This window comes from Chiloscyllium plagiosum, unplaced genomic scaffold (genome assembly GCF_037043375.1).
Source record: "Chiloscyllium plagiosum isolate Xiang-an unplaced genomic scaffold, Cpla_swu_hap1 HiC_scaffold_36, whole genome shotgun sequence".
Lineage (NCBI taxonomy): Eukaryota > Metazoa > Chordata > Chondrichthyes > Orectolobiformes > Hemiscylliidae > Chiloscyllium > Chiloscyllium plagiosum.
This window is the reverse complement of record NW_028270174.1, coordinates 21,989,054-22,003,583: the sequence shown is the minus strand read 5'-3', so window position 1 is coordinate 22,003,583 and position 14,530 is coordinate 21,989,054. Positions and strand designations below refer to the sequence as shown.

Genomic DNA, 14,530 nt, shown 5'->3' with positions numbered 1-14,530 from the left:
CATCTCAGCCCATCTGATCAAGATCCTGTTGTAATCGGAGGTAACCTTCTTTGCTGTCCACTACACCTCCAATTTTGGTGTCATCTGCAAACTTACTAACTGTACCTCTTTTATGCTCACATCCAAATCATTTATGTAAATGACAAAAAGTAGAGGACCCAGCAGCAATCCTTGTGGCACTCCACTGGTCACAGGCCTCCAGTCTGAAAAACAACCCTCCACCACCACCGCCGTCTGTCTTCTACCTTTGAGCCAGTTCTGTATCAACATGGCTAGTTCTCCCTATATTCCATGAGATCTAACCTTGCTAACCAGTCTCCCATGGGGAACCTTGTCAATTACTTTACTGAAGTCCATATAGATCACATCAACCACTCTGCCCTCAATCCTCTTTGTTAGTTCTTCAAAAAACTCAATCAAGTTTGTCAGACATGATTTCCCACGCACAAAGCCATGTTGACTGTCCTGAATCAGTCCTTGCCTTTCCAAATTCATGTACATCCTGTCCCTCAGGATTCCCTCCAATATCTTGTCCACCACCGTCAGGCTCACTGAGCTATAGTTCCCTGGCTTGACTTACTAGCTTTCTTAAACAGTGGCACGTTAGCCAACCTCCAGTCTTCTGGTCCCTCACCTTTGACTATCGATGATGCAAATATATCAGTAAGAGGCCCAGCAATCACTTCCCTAGCTTCCTAAAGAGATGTAGGACACACCTGATCAGGTGCTGGGGATTTATCGATCTTTATGCGTTTCAAGACATCCAGCACTTCCTCCTCTGTAATATGGCCATTTTTCAAGATGTCACCATTTATTTCCCTACATTCTATGTCTTCCATGACTTTTCCACAGTAAATACTGATGCAAAATGCTTGTTTAATATCTCTCCCATCTCTTGCAGCTCCACACAAAGGCCACCTTGCTGATCTTTGAGGTGCCCTAATCACTCCCTAGTTAGTTTTGTCTCCTTAGTGTATTTGTAAATACCCTTTGGATTCTCTAATTCTATTTGCCAAAGCTATGTCCCCTTTTTGCCCTCCTGATTTCCTTAAGTATACTCTTACTGCCTTTATACTCTAAGGATTCACTCAATCTATCCTGTCTGTACTTGACATATGCTTCCTTCTTTTTCTAAACCAAACCCTCAATTTCTTTAGTCATCCAGCATTCCTTATACCTACCCACCATTCCTTTCACCTTAACAGGAATATACTTCCTCTGGAGCCTTGTTAGCTCATTTCTGAAAGCTTCCCATTTTCCAGCCGTCCCTTTACCTGCAAAATCAAAATTGGCCTTTCTCCAATTTAGAACTTCAACTTTTAGATCTGGTCTATCCTTTTCTATCACTATTTTAAAACGAATAGAATTATGGTCACTGGCCCCAAAGTGCTCCCCCACTGATACCTCAGTCACCTGCCCTGCCTTATTTCCCAAGAACAGGTCAAGCTTTGCACCTTCTCTAGTAGGTACATCCACATACTGAATCAGAAAATTGTCTTGTACGCACTTACATTCCTCTCCATCTAAACTCTTAACACTATGGGAATCCCAGTCTAATGTTTGGAAAGTTAAAATCCCAAACCATAACCACGCTATTATTCTTACAGATAACTGAGATCTCCTTACAAATTTGTTTCTAAATTTCCCAGTTCGTGCTACATTCCCTTGAGAATCCATCACCCTCTAGATTTTCCAAAACAGCATACTTTTTTGAAATGGGGATAGCCATAGAAGACTCCTGTACGAACTGCTTACCTCTCTTGCCCTTCCTGGAGTTAACCCATCTATGTGACTGTATCTGCAATTTTTTCCCCCTTCCTACAACTGCCATCCATCACATCCCCTTGTTCTTGTAAATTCCTTATTGCCTCTGTCTCTCCAACTGATCCATTCAATCTGACAGGATTCACAACCAACATTTATTGCAGGTATAAACCTCAGTAACCCGTAAACTCTCCCTAAACTCCCACATCCTACAAGAGGAGCATATCAAGCAACTGAAGGCCATTTTTTGCTTCTTTCAATCTACAGACCCAGAAAATAGCACTGTCTTATTCCTCTACAAACACTGCTCCAGGTTAAATCAATAGTTATGGCTTATAAGTTTAATAAAGAGACATCTCAATAAAACATTAATCAAGAAAGAACCCTCTCTACTCACTACTGCAGACTTACTGAAAGGCCACACTTAACACAGCTGTTTCTATGTTGTGACCTCTCCCAAACAGGTTCCTCCAAGATTAATTTCACCATTTGTTAATTTTTCCAGATCACTCTGATGTCCAGTGATACACAAACTCAAACAGCAAAGGCAATAACTGCGCAGGTTCACTGCTCTGTTAGTTAACAATGTGGGTTTCTTTCTCTCTCTCCTGCACTGACCTCCTGTGCTTCCTTTGTCTGTTCCCCTCCCTTTTACAAGTGCTGTTGTTTTGATTTTGTTTTTCTCTAAAGTTCCAAAACAATATAAAACAGTAATTGCTGCTCCTGGAATTCAAGGAAATCACCTCCAACACCTAAAATACCTCAAAACAAAAAAAGGAGCAGTGTTACAGCCAGAAATTTTTCCTGTCCTCCACCTTGGATTGCCCAGAATCCTTTAAAACCTTCTGCCTCTACATGATCTATACACCTCTATTCCCTGCATATTCATGGATCTGCTAAGATGCCACTTAAAAGTTGCTATTATATCTGCTTCTACCACCTCCTTGGCTAGTACATTGCAGATACTGACCACCCTGTCAAAAATTTGCCTCCATTTACATCTATGTCCCCCAGTAATTGGATTTTCTACCCTGGGAAAAAGACCAACTATTTTTCTCAATTTTTTAAACTTCTATCATTGACATTCAATTGAAAACAAATCAGGTTTGTCCAATTTTACCTCCTAGTAAATACCCTCCAAACCAGGCATCATCCTAATAAGCCTTTTCTGTACCCTTTCCAAAGTCTCAACATCCTTCGGTTAGTGTAGCAACCAGAATGGCACACAATATTCCCAATGTGGCCTAACTAAAAAGGCCTATACGCTTGCACACAATATTCCCAATGAGACCTGGTAAATTTTTACACTATATACCATATGCCTTCTTAACCAACTTATTCAGTAGTGCTGTCACTTGCAGGAATGGTGGACCTTTATGCTGAATTCCCACTGTATGTTAATACTTCTAAGAGTTTTGCCATTTACTTCATAGTTCTCTCCTATATTTGACATTCTAAAATGCACCACCATGCATTTGTCCAGATTAGATTCCATTTGCCATTCTTTCAGCCCATTTATATCCTGGTACATTCGGTGGCACTCCTAACTATCCACAAGTTCCCCCAATCTGAATTGCCCAGAATTACCAAATCAGACCACCTACATTCTCCCTCAAATCATTCATAAGTATATTACAAACAAGGGTCCCAGCACTGATCCCTGCGGAACACCGCTGGTCACAGACCTCCAGTCAGAAAAACACTCAAGACTACAGTCTTCTATGACCAGGCCAGTTCGATGTCCATCTTATGAGATCACTGCAGGTCTCATTTGACTTCACCTTTATCAGCTTTGCCATGGGGGAGCTTATCAAAGGCCTTGCTAAAATTCATAATGAATTTATTGCCAGATACATCCAGGAAGATACAGTGAAAAGTGTTCCTTCGCCACAATCCAGCATTCTTTTGAGATACAGAAGAATAAAAGAGAAAGTATGAAAAAGAGTTTCTTCATTGGCCAGGGTCCCAAACACTGCTCCACGACTTCTGTTGGGTCCCCACTCTCTACCTACTGCAGCCAGGTGTCCCTGCTCCACCATCGCTGCAGCCATCGCCCAACTGCCATCCCAGAAGTCTCTGTTCTGCCAACTCCTGCCGCCATTCCAGGAATCCATGCATCTACCCTTTGAGCCAGGAGTCACCACGAAAGCTATTCCTGTCTCCCTTGAGAAAAGGAAAGATGAAAAGGACAAATACAAAGAATGCAGCCACCTGGAGTGGATAGGGTCAGCCCGAACACTACCTCGATCCCTGGAATTCTCCCCCTAAATCTCTGCCTTTTAATTCACACTACTCCTTGGCCTTGACCTTCTGGTCCCCTATCCTCTCATCCCCAGACATCATATTTTAAGGACTTCCTTCTGCACATGCCCTGGGACATTTCACTAAGAGGCTATATAAATATGCAAGCTGTTGCAGTTCAGTCATGTCTAGAACTCCTGTTTATTTCCCATTTATATAGTATAAGGAACGATCTCCGCTTCAAAATGACACCTCACTGCCAGCTGTCTCCTCTCTTAGGTGCTGACTCATCCTGCTTCCCATGCTCAAATGTTGACAATTAAACATTGTTCAAAAGACATTTGCATTATGTTCATTTCAGGACAATTCACATCAATACTGGAGGGGAGATTGCTAGTTGAAGGTAAGTCAATGCTGATTGATACAGGCATCCTGGTCGTTACCTAATTAACATATAGCACTGTGTTCTTTGCAGACGAGGAACATGTAGAAGAAAATTAGGACTACTGATGCTGGAGACCACAAAAAGTATGGCTCTAGGAAAGCACAGATCAGGCAGCATCCAAGGAGCTGGAAAGTTGACATTTCAGGCATAAGCCCTTCATCAAGAACATGTGGATCCATTTCAATTCAAATGAGTGACATACAATTCGTAAGATAAATTTTAAACCTGATTAACTTTAACAGCCTGGCAGTTAACTGACTATTAACTGATGTATTCTCCATGGCAACACCTCTCCCAGAATCCAGAAATCAACCAGCCAGCACTTTCCACATGTAGATAAATGCTGGATTTACACAGAATTGGCATTCCTGCCAAATGCCCTCATGAGCACAAGAGGGAAAGTTTTGACCAAGAAAACATTTCTTCGTAATTGTCTTGACTGATATCGTACCACTTTTGGTCAAGTTGCAGTAGTGAAAAGATGCCTCCAAATTCATGGGAAGTAGAAGCATTGAGAAATCAGTATGCTGCTGAGGTATCTGCCTCTTAAGCACCCTAATTTTAATTGCTCCACTAAGCTGTCCCAAAGCGCCTCTGCATCTTTCCTTCTGTAAGGAATCTCTTGATCAATTATTAGGTCACGTCATCTTTTATGTCAGTGTGTGGCTACTTAGCTGGAAAAACATGTTGGGACATTTTATTACATTGAATTAGAAATAAGTAAAAATTGTAATGTCAACCCACTGCCTTCAGGTATTTGTTTTAGTACCTCTTAAAACTGTACCTTCTCATTTATGTCACCCCATGTTCATTGCACCAAAATACATCACCACACTTTTTGGAATTCTCCAACATATTTTATTTGGCCCTTCAAACTTCTTTTGAAGTCCTTATAAAGGACATCAACACTGCTATTTTAATCCAACACTGCAACCAAGTTTATCAAAAATGATTCACCTTTAACGAGTATTACTTTATCAAATACAAATTAATTTTGTGCTGCATTAAGAATTTCTCCATCAATGTTAAGTTAACTGTCATATGTTACAGGGCTCTCTACTACTACCCTTCATATATACAAGAAAAACAATGTTGCATGCATTAAACTCAGAATAAAAGGTAGTCCACACAATCTCCGGGTGCTCCGGTTTCCTCCGACGATCCAAAAATGTGCAGGTTAGGGTGAATTGGCCATGCTAAACTGCCCGTAGAGCAAGGTGAAGGGGTAAATGTAGGGGAATGGGTCTGGGTGGGCTGCGCTTCGGCGGGTCGATGTGGACTCGTTGGACCCAAGGGCCTGTTTCCACACTGGAGGTAATCTAATTACTGCATCTAACAAAAGTCAAAATATATTAACTTGCCATTTTGCTCTCAAATGGAGAAAACTATATCAGTGTGTGGAGACAGACGGAATTAATGCTCAAGTACAAAATGATTCTGGTCTTTCTCAACAGATGCTGCCACAGTAGTTTCTACAGCGTTTTTCACTTTTTTCTCATGTTAAAAGATATCCCATTAAGAACGAATTGTTCTGTCATGTTTGTTTTGAAAGCAAGTGCAAGCTAGGTGGTGAACTGTCTGCTGAGCCAGCATAGTAGCTAGCTTGTTTTTACTTCAAAGAGCAGGCAAAAGCAGCATGAGGAAAAAGGGTCAAGCTCTTTCAGAACCAGGATTTTAGTTTAACTTTCTGTAGCTGTTGCAGTTTGAAAGCTGTTTACAAATCTCTCTCAGCTATAGTAGAAAACTTCAGTGTTCTCTCTGAGCTTTCTCAATGTTCTTTCCTCCTGGACTGGAGAAACACTGCACGAGAGACAATATATTTTACTGAAGTTGCCTCTGCCAAGAGTGTATTTATGGAATGTGACAAGGGTCTATTTATGGACTAGCTAATCAGTGGCACTTAATAACTATTAGCTTGCTAATTATTTCATTCATTATAGCTAAGCTTTTTAAAAATTCTCTCTGTACATGTAGCCTTCCATTACACAAAGGTTGCATTTTTGTAGAATGCCCATATTATAGAAAAACCGCACTTGAGAAACAGCACTTAAAGTGTTGCTGATGTAATAGCCTTACAGCCAACACATTTTTAAAAAAAAGTCTGAACTCTAGAAAGTGTCCCCAATTTGTCAATCACAGCAAATTCATGCTAACGAAGACCGCGTTATAGCAGAATGACCGTTATTTTAAAAATAGTGTAAGAATAAAATGTGTTTTGCTTCAAGCCTGGTAGCTTGACCAATTGAATCGCATCCAGAACAAGCCTTACACTTGCCTTTAAGAAAAAGATGGAGTCTAGGCGATCTTTTCCAAATTGAGGGGTTTAGTCTATGCCATAACAGATCTCCAGCACCTGTATTACTTGGTTTTTATATTACTGCATCATATTCACAGAAGAAATATCAATCTTCCAATTTGAAGCTCAATAGATTACAATCTCAGAAGGATTTTGGTGAAAAAAAGAACCTGCAATCCATGCAAAACATGTTGATACTGCCTCATCTAATATTCATCTTGCTAGCAAATTCAATTATTGTCCCTTGTTCAGATGCATGGGAAGCTGAACATAATAGAGCTAAAACAAACAGACCAAAATGGCCTGAGTAGTCTTGAGGAGGAAGCTCCGCAGCTTGTCACCAACTCAACTGAAGCCTCATGATGTACAATGTACCAAAAGAGGGATGCATTACATTTAACTAATTCACTAAATATTTTAATGAAATATTTTGCTGAGCTTTCTCTCAAGATAATGCCACAAAATTTCTTATCACCACCCATTTTTTCACCATTTCTGCATCTGAAGACCAACTCCACTGTCACTCATTTTATTGGCAGATGTGCAAAGATTGAAAGTCTAATTAATGCAAAGGGGAGGACTTAGCTTTTAGTGGGCATAGTGAAACACATTATTTCACTCACTCTGTTTGACAATAGATGCATATGAGGAGGATATGCTTAACAGCAATGCAAGTTGCTGGTCTGGTGAGGGCATCCTATTTTCATTTTATTTATTCTTTACGTTCTCCTCATCCAGAAACAAGTGACAAGCCCCCAAACCCTCCTTGACATTCAGTTGTCATCTCAACTGAGAGATATCGTACAGGGAACAAAACACTAACATTTCAGGAACCCTTGTAGCCTCAAGTGAAGGGGACATCTAGCCTTGTTGCAATATCATCCATACCTTTCTAAGTGATTGTTCAACGTGGTCATGTGGCTCATGTTACAGCCATCATTGACAGAGTTACCAACTGACATCACGAGCCAAGTCTGAAGTGGGAGAACCAGTCCTCAAAATAAGTGCCAGAGATGTTGGAGTACGAAGGAATCAAGACAGCTCACAGTAAATCTGACCTAAGGCTGCAGGCCCCTCTGTTTGGGATTGTCCGTTGCATAGCTGGTACATAAATATTCTTTACAGTTAATAAAATGCCCCATAGCAGTTGTTGGATCAATGGCACACTGCATTTGGGGGTGAATTAAACAAGAGAAGAAACAGAAGTACCTGATCATTCTGACTGTTGTCACTATAAGGGGAGTTTGCCTAATTACAGGTTTTAGCAAAGCCAATGATCTACCTTGCCTATTTATAAATTCTGGACGTGAAGATCCAGAATGCATCACTAGCAGAACTCTAGAAGGATTTGCAGATTAAAAAGCTGAAGCTCACTTCCACAGTTATTGATAGCAGGTTTTTCTGATGAAGTTCTGCAGAAGGTCTGGTCTTCTGAGAGAGAGAAAGATCGAAAAATTCTATGATATGGCTTGCGTCTTCTGAAACCTTGGCGCTTCTCCTGCACAACTGCTGATCCCACCACATCAAGAGATGTTTACCATAGATAGTATATGGAAGGAATACCATCATGATCAAAAACATCCAAACCATCTCCCATTCCAACCAGCTTGTCAAATAATTTAATACAATCAGAATCACTACAGTGTCGAAGCAGGCCATTCAGCCCTAGTCCACACCAACCCCTTGAAGAAAATCCCACTCTGACCCACCCTTCTGTACTATGCTTCAACCCCTGCATATCCCATGGCTAATCCATCTTGCCTGCACATCCTTGGGACACACCATGGACAATTTAGTATGGCCAAACCACCTAACCTGCACATCTTTGGGCTGTGCTTTAAAAAAAAAAAGCACCCAGAGGAAACCCAAGCAGACAGGGAAAATGTGCTAACTCCACACAGTTGCCTCAGGTGTTGAATCAAAGCTGGACCCCTCAAAAGGCTGGAAAAAATGCAGATCCACAAGAATTGACTGCAAAATATGAACCAGACAAAATTCAGACAGTATTGACAGTAATTGCTCTTAAAAAAAGGCAGGTGGGTCAAGGACAAGTTTAAATACATGTGAACTGCAGCTCAAATTCACCTCAGCTTTGAGCCCCAAAAAACCTATGCCAGGCAAGCAAAAAATCAAGGCTAAATTCAGAGTTTGTTAATGTCTTCCAAGAATGTCAATTGTGCAATGTTTTAAAACGGTATTTGAAACATTTCTCCCTGGGTTCAAATCAGTCTGCCATTCACATGGAATAAGTTTCCTAGCAAATTAGACTGTGTAATACGACAATAAAATAAACGACAATTTTACCTTAGACAAATAAGTAGAAGCAAAAATTGTAGGGTTTTTACAAAGGAAATACAAAACGTTCGAGTGCAATTAGAAAGTATCCGGTAATTAGAAGTTTTAGCCAATAAAATTATCGAAGTGGTCTAGAATTTGAACATAAATGCTATGCAGGCTGCTTTCTGAACAGTCATTAAGGATGCCACATGAAGCACTCACACGATGGTGCACTTGACAATAACCAGTGATCTCAGAAAATACAATCCACTGTTGAAGTGATCTCACTTTGTGATAAGTTATAAAACAATCATTTTATGTTCATGTCAAATCTGGTAATGTGATTTGCCAGACAATTTTTAAAAGGCAACTTCCACAAAAGGAATACAAACAAGCACTTCACTCCCCTAAAAACATTCTAAAGATATTCCCTTTGTTTGATACCAAGGAGTCTGGGGTCCTTGAAAATAAACAAACATCTTAAATATATTGAGAATGCCATGCAAAAGTAAAGCAAACTTTCACACAGAAAAGTGAGCAAGACTACCAAGGAGAACACAGGAGGAACAGAAAATGGTTTAAAATGGTTTAAGCAGTAAACAAACTTAAAAATTAACACTGCTGCAAAATTAAACAAGATTAAATAAATACTTATAGCAAAAGAAATTTGAAGAACAACAGATGCTTTACAAGTGCAAATGGGGTTGAAGGCAGAATAATAAAAGGTTTACAACTGAGGTGCTGATTTAAGTAAGCAACTTACAAAAGCATGATGAGGGAGATCTCACATGACTTGAGGAAGTGTTTTGAAGTGGATGTTGAACAGCCCAATTATAGTGTACCAGGACTGCCAGAAAACTCTGGGAGATGAAGGTTTAACTCCATATCCATTAGTCCAAATTAACTATACACTATCTTTCCTTGAGTACAGTCAAGGTACTGTTTCATTTTAAAATTAGTTACTTAATTTGAATTACTGGATAAATTTTCTTGCCATAAAATTAAAGTTACAGTCTCAATGTCTGAAAGGAATACAGTTTCAAAACTAACATGCTGGCATTTCACCAGAGTCAATGACAAGCCCTCATTACTAGTTCCAGTTCACAAACAAACAGTCCACTATCAACTGTCACATCACAATAAATTAGGTGGAGTAACTGAGTCTAACGAAGCACCAAGAAACTACAAAAAGATCTAGGCAAAATTCTTAAGTGAATACAATTCCAACAATTGGAATTCAATACAGATAGATGCAAGGTAATCCATGTGGGAAGAGAAAAACATGGGAAACATTTCTTTTCCTTAAGCAGTTTCATCTAAATCTTTAAGAAGTGAAAGACATTGAGAGCGATAACCGACTAACATTATCTCCAATGATCGATAACAGTAATAAATCAAGAGTTGAATATAAATTTAAAGGCATCTGTTCAACTTACCCCACACACTTGACTACATAGGCACAGGGAAATATAAACTCAAAATGGTGCACACAAGGACCATGATTTTGGCTCAATGCCAGAGGACTGAATTAGTAGAAAGGGTTTTTTTTATATAAGAGGTAAATGAGGAAGAACCTTGAAATATCACAAAATAAAATTAACAAAGGTTCATTCAAAACAACATATCAAGTTAACTATTGGCACAAATTCAAGTCAAATTTCAGATATTTCCCTATGCATACTCCGATAAATAGAGATGTAGCTTAATATGGACAAAAATTTGGATAAACAAATAGCTGAATACCCATCAATAGAACAGGCAAGGGGATTGCAGATTTCAATGAACACATTAACTGTACAGGACATATGGTCATCTGTATTTTTGTTGATTTTATTTTTAAAATTCACTGCTTCAAAAGTCATCAAAACACTAAAACAAGCTGAGCATAGACCTTTATAAATATCAAAGCAGACAACCTCAAATATTTCCTTAGGTTATATTAGATTTGGTATAAATGTCGTGTAATGTGACCAGATTAATGAAGATCTCTGGAAAAGGCAGCCCTTAGCAGGATTCACCTGCTCCTCTGATGCTGTCTAATCTGCTGTGCTTTTCCAGCAACACATTCTCGACTAATCTGCAGTCTTCACTTATCCCCAAGTAGTAGGAACCATGTTAAGATTGAATACATAGCCCCTTAAAAGTCTGCCAGTGAATATTTCAATACTGAGAATAAGTATACTCCTACAATAAAGAAAATTCTAAAAGGGAGGACCCACCATAGAGAGTTTTTAGGGAAAACATCAAGCTTGCGGGAAAGCATATTGCTGCAGAAAAGTGAATGGAAGATCTGACGATTAGTCAGTTTATAGAAGGATGGCAGTGAATGACAAAATTTAAATAAGGAGAAAGAATTAATATCAAAAAAGGTTTCATAAGATTGTCAGGTTCATACATAACCCTAATGTTTGAGCAAGGGAGGGTGGTATAAAAGAAGATACAGGCCAGTTGGATTGACTGTCGTATTATAACGGATCATTACCTTTAGTTTCCCTGTAAGCAGTGTTAAAAAGGTAACCAGGAGTCATCATGGAATGAGAAGGGAAAAATTCATGCTTAACAAGTTAATTTCTTTGAAGGAATAACATGTTGTGATACTATAAACTTCAAAAGTTTAACTCCATGGATTCAAAGGATCAGCAACAAATCTTTCTGGAATAAAATGTTTTGCCAGATGAAGAGGAATAAGGAGAAACAGTTATAAAGGAATTATTAAAGCATGCAAATTAACCATTCACAGGAAGGAGTTTTTGAAACAAAATCTGTTTCCTGGGAGTGAGAAGATAACACTGCTTGATAATCTGCAGCCTCATGACTAATGGGCAAATAAGTCTGCCTGCAGAAGTAAGATCTTGAAATTAAGGGGTAATTGCAGGAAAATCTGTTTGAAACAGACAGCTAACTCCAAATGTAACAAGGAACAGGGGAGTGACTCATAAGGCAGCAAGCTATAGACTGGAGGTCTCCAGAAATGTCATTGGTGGGGACAAATGAATCTATTCAATTGCCAATTATGTCACACCACAAATATGGAAGGGAAAATTGCATAAGAATCCAACATCAGAACAATTCGGTAACAGAACTTCAAAGAACACTGCAAAAGTATGCAGTGTTCCCTGACAATTCCAAAGACAGGCAATTGGAGTTGGAATCCTGGCCAGATTCCACCATTAATCAGGTAACAGCCACATTAAAAATCAGGTTGTGAAGTTTAAACTTATTTACTTGAGGGGTCTTATTATGGTTGCTACATGCAATAAAAGTTTACATCATTCTTTCAGTACTTGAGAGATTTCAGAACAAGTAGCCAAATTAAAGGTAATTTGTGGTGATTTACTCAAAGTACAATGGCTAAAAAGGGAGAAGGGAAATGAGCTGTACTTGTTTTCTACGAAACATTTAAGTGTACCACATCAAACGTTATTGCAGAAATAAAAGCACATTGTGTCATGGGTAATACATGAGCATGGATAGAAAATTGGCTGGTTGGCAGAACACAGTATGCTTAAGTGGCACAGCAGGAGCATGCTGAGCCCACAAACCAGAGATGGATGGACTGAAACCAGAGATGGATGGACTGAAACCATCCTCTGCCATTCGCTGCATGCCAACTGGAGCAGCACTACTCAGTAATGGTGCTCTGATCTATGCCTTGCCTTAAGGCAGCACAGTGACCCTCTCAATACCAGGGACCAGAGTTCAAAAGGTAAATTATAGATTTGGTGTATCAAGGATAGCCAAGTTATCATTCAAAATAAAATTGATCCTTTAAGTAGAGAAAACACTACTGATTGAAGAATCTTTGCTCATTCACTCGTATGATATCTTATTTGAGAGCTCAAGATCAGAGCTGAATTTGAAGAGGTCCCAAATTATAATTGGCTCTGCCAATCTCCCTTGATTATTAACAGAGATGTGGTGTGTTGGTGATACCACTGGATTACTAATCCAGGGAGGTGCAAACCAACGCTCCAGAACATGAGTTCAAACACTAAATCTACCATCCTTACCAGAGAGTATGGTCCATACGTGAATCCTAACCACAACAATTTGGTTGACTCTAACTACCCTCTGAAATGGGCTACTAAGCCATTCAGTTCAAGGACAATTAGTGATGGACAAATGTTGGCACCCACATCAAGACAAATTTTAGAAACCTTGCCTTCATCCTGGAGCTACAAATCACACCAAGATGTTGGAACCTGAATGAAAACTATCTCGAATTACTTCAACGATTGTTGAAAACAAATCAGAAAATCATTAACGAAAGTATTGGACAAAATAGAACATTGCACAGCAATGTCTGATCTTGGGGTAAGCATCCTCCAAAGCAGCCTTCAAAAGATACACAACAATGCAGAATTGGCTAGCAGAAACTGACTGCCAAAGTTTCATACCCATGACGATGACTTCAACAGTGATCTTGGGTTCATGTCATACTACATGATCCCACCACACTTCTGTAACATCTTCCTTCCTGTTCTGACACCATCACCTCAATAAATTGTTTCACTCTACCTTAATTAGTTTGCACTGTTTTGGATTACTTATTAGTTTGGTTAGACCAGTGACATGCGAATCTAAGACCCAGTCATTTGGAATATCTCCACCATCACCTTATTTTTATTTTTTGCCAATTATCTCCACCTCATTTAACCAATTTATAGATCATTCCCTTGCTTGTTATTCAGCTGTTGACACTTGACTCACTTTTGATCACTCCACTCAGATCTTTTCATCTTTCTACCTATAAGTTGTGCTTCTCTTTCACTTGACCTGACAAAAGGAGTTATGTTCAAAAGCTTATGATTTCAAATAAACCTGTCAGACTATAACCTGTCGTGAGACTTCTGACTTGGTCAACAAATTCATGGCCAATCTGTAGTTCAGTTGTGTCTGATTATCTTGATTCTGTTTGCATCAATACCCTTGCTAGGAAAAAATACCAATTTCAGTTGCCAAATTTTCAATTGACCTGTCAATAGCATTTTGGGAAAGGGGAGCCAGATTTAACAATTATAATGTCTACAGAAGAACCTCGATTATCCGAATTTCAGATTATCTGAAGATCTCAAGGTCCTGATAGAAAAATTACAAAGAGGTGTTTCCAACACCAATCGCAGCTTTCGTTGACAATGACTAAAAGTAAACTCAGCTTACAGAAATGCTGCCGAGAACAGTAGTGGACATCAATGGGAGCCCAAGCACCATCTCCAAATGACAGACCCCCCCCCCCCCCACCCTACCTCACTCCACAGGGGTATCGTAAATCCCCCTTCCCCTGATAATCTCTCCAACATTGCCCTGTACAGCAAGGCAGTAGCAGTCTTACCATTAGTCTCCAGTCTGACTGCCCCCAGGAGGCGCGGATGGTGCGTGGGAGCAAACAGGGAGGCAGGGGGAGCTTGTGCACGATGTGCTGCTGCCTCATTTCCTGAACAGGGAACGGACATAGCAAGTGTTCATTGTGTCAATCCCATTGAACTGAACGGTGGGGGTGCAGAAGC

The 14,530-nt window shown here is 39.6% G+C and overlaps 1 protein-coding gene across 7 annotated transcripts in view; it reads right to left on the bottom strand.

Moving 5' to 3' along the window:
• kiaa0232 (KIAA0232 ortholog) overlaps positions 1–14,530 on the bottom strand; it is a 130,286-nt gene that overhangs the window by 77,735 nt on the left and 38,021 nt on the right. The gene's annotated exons all lie outside the window — the stretch shown is intronic.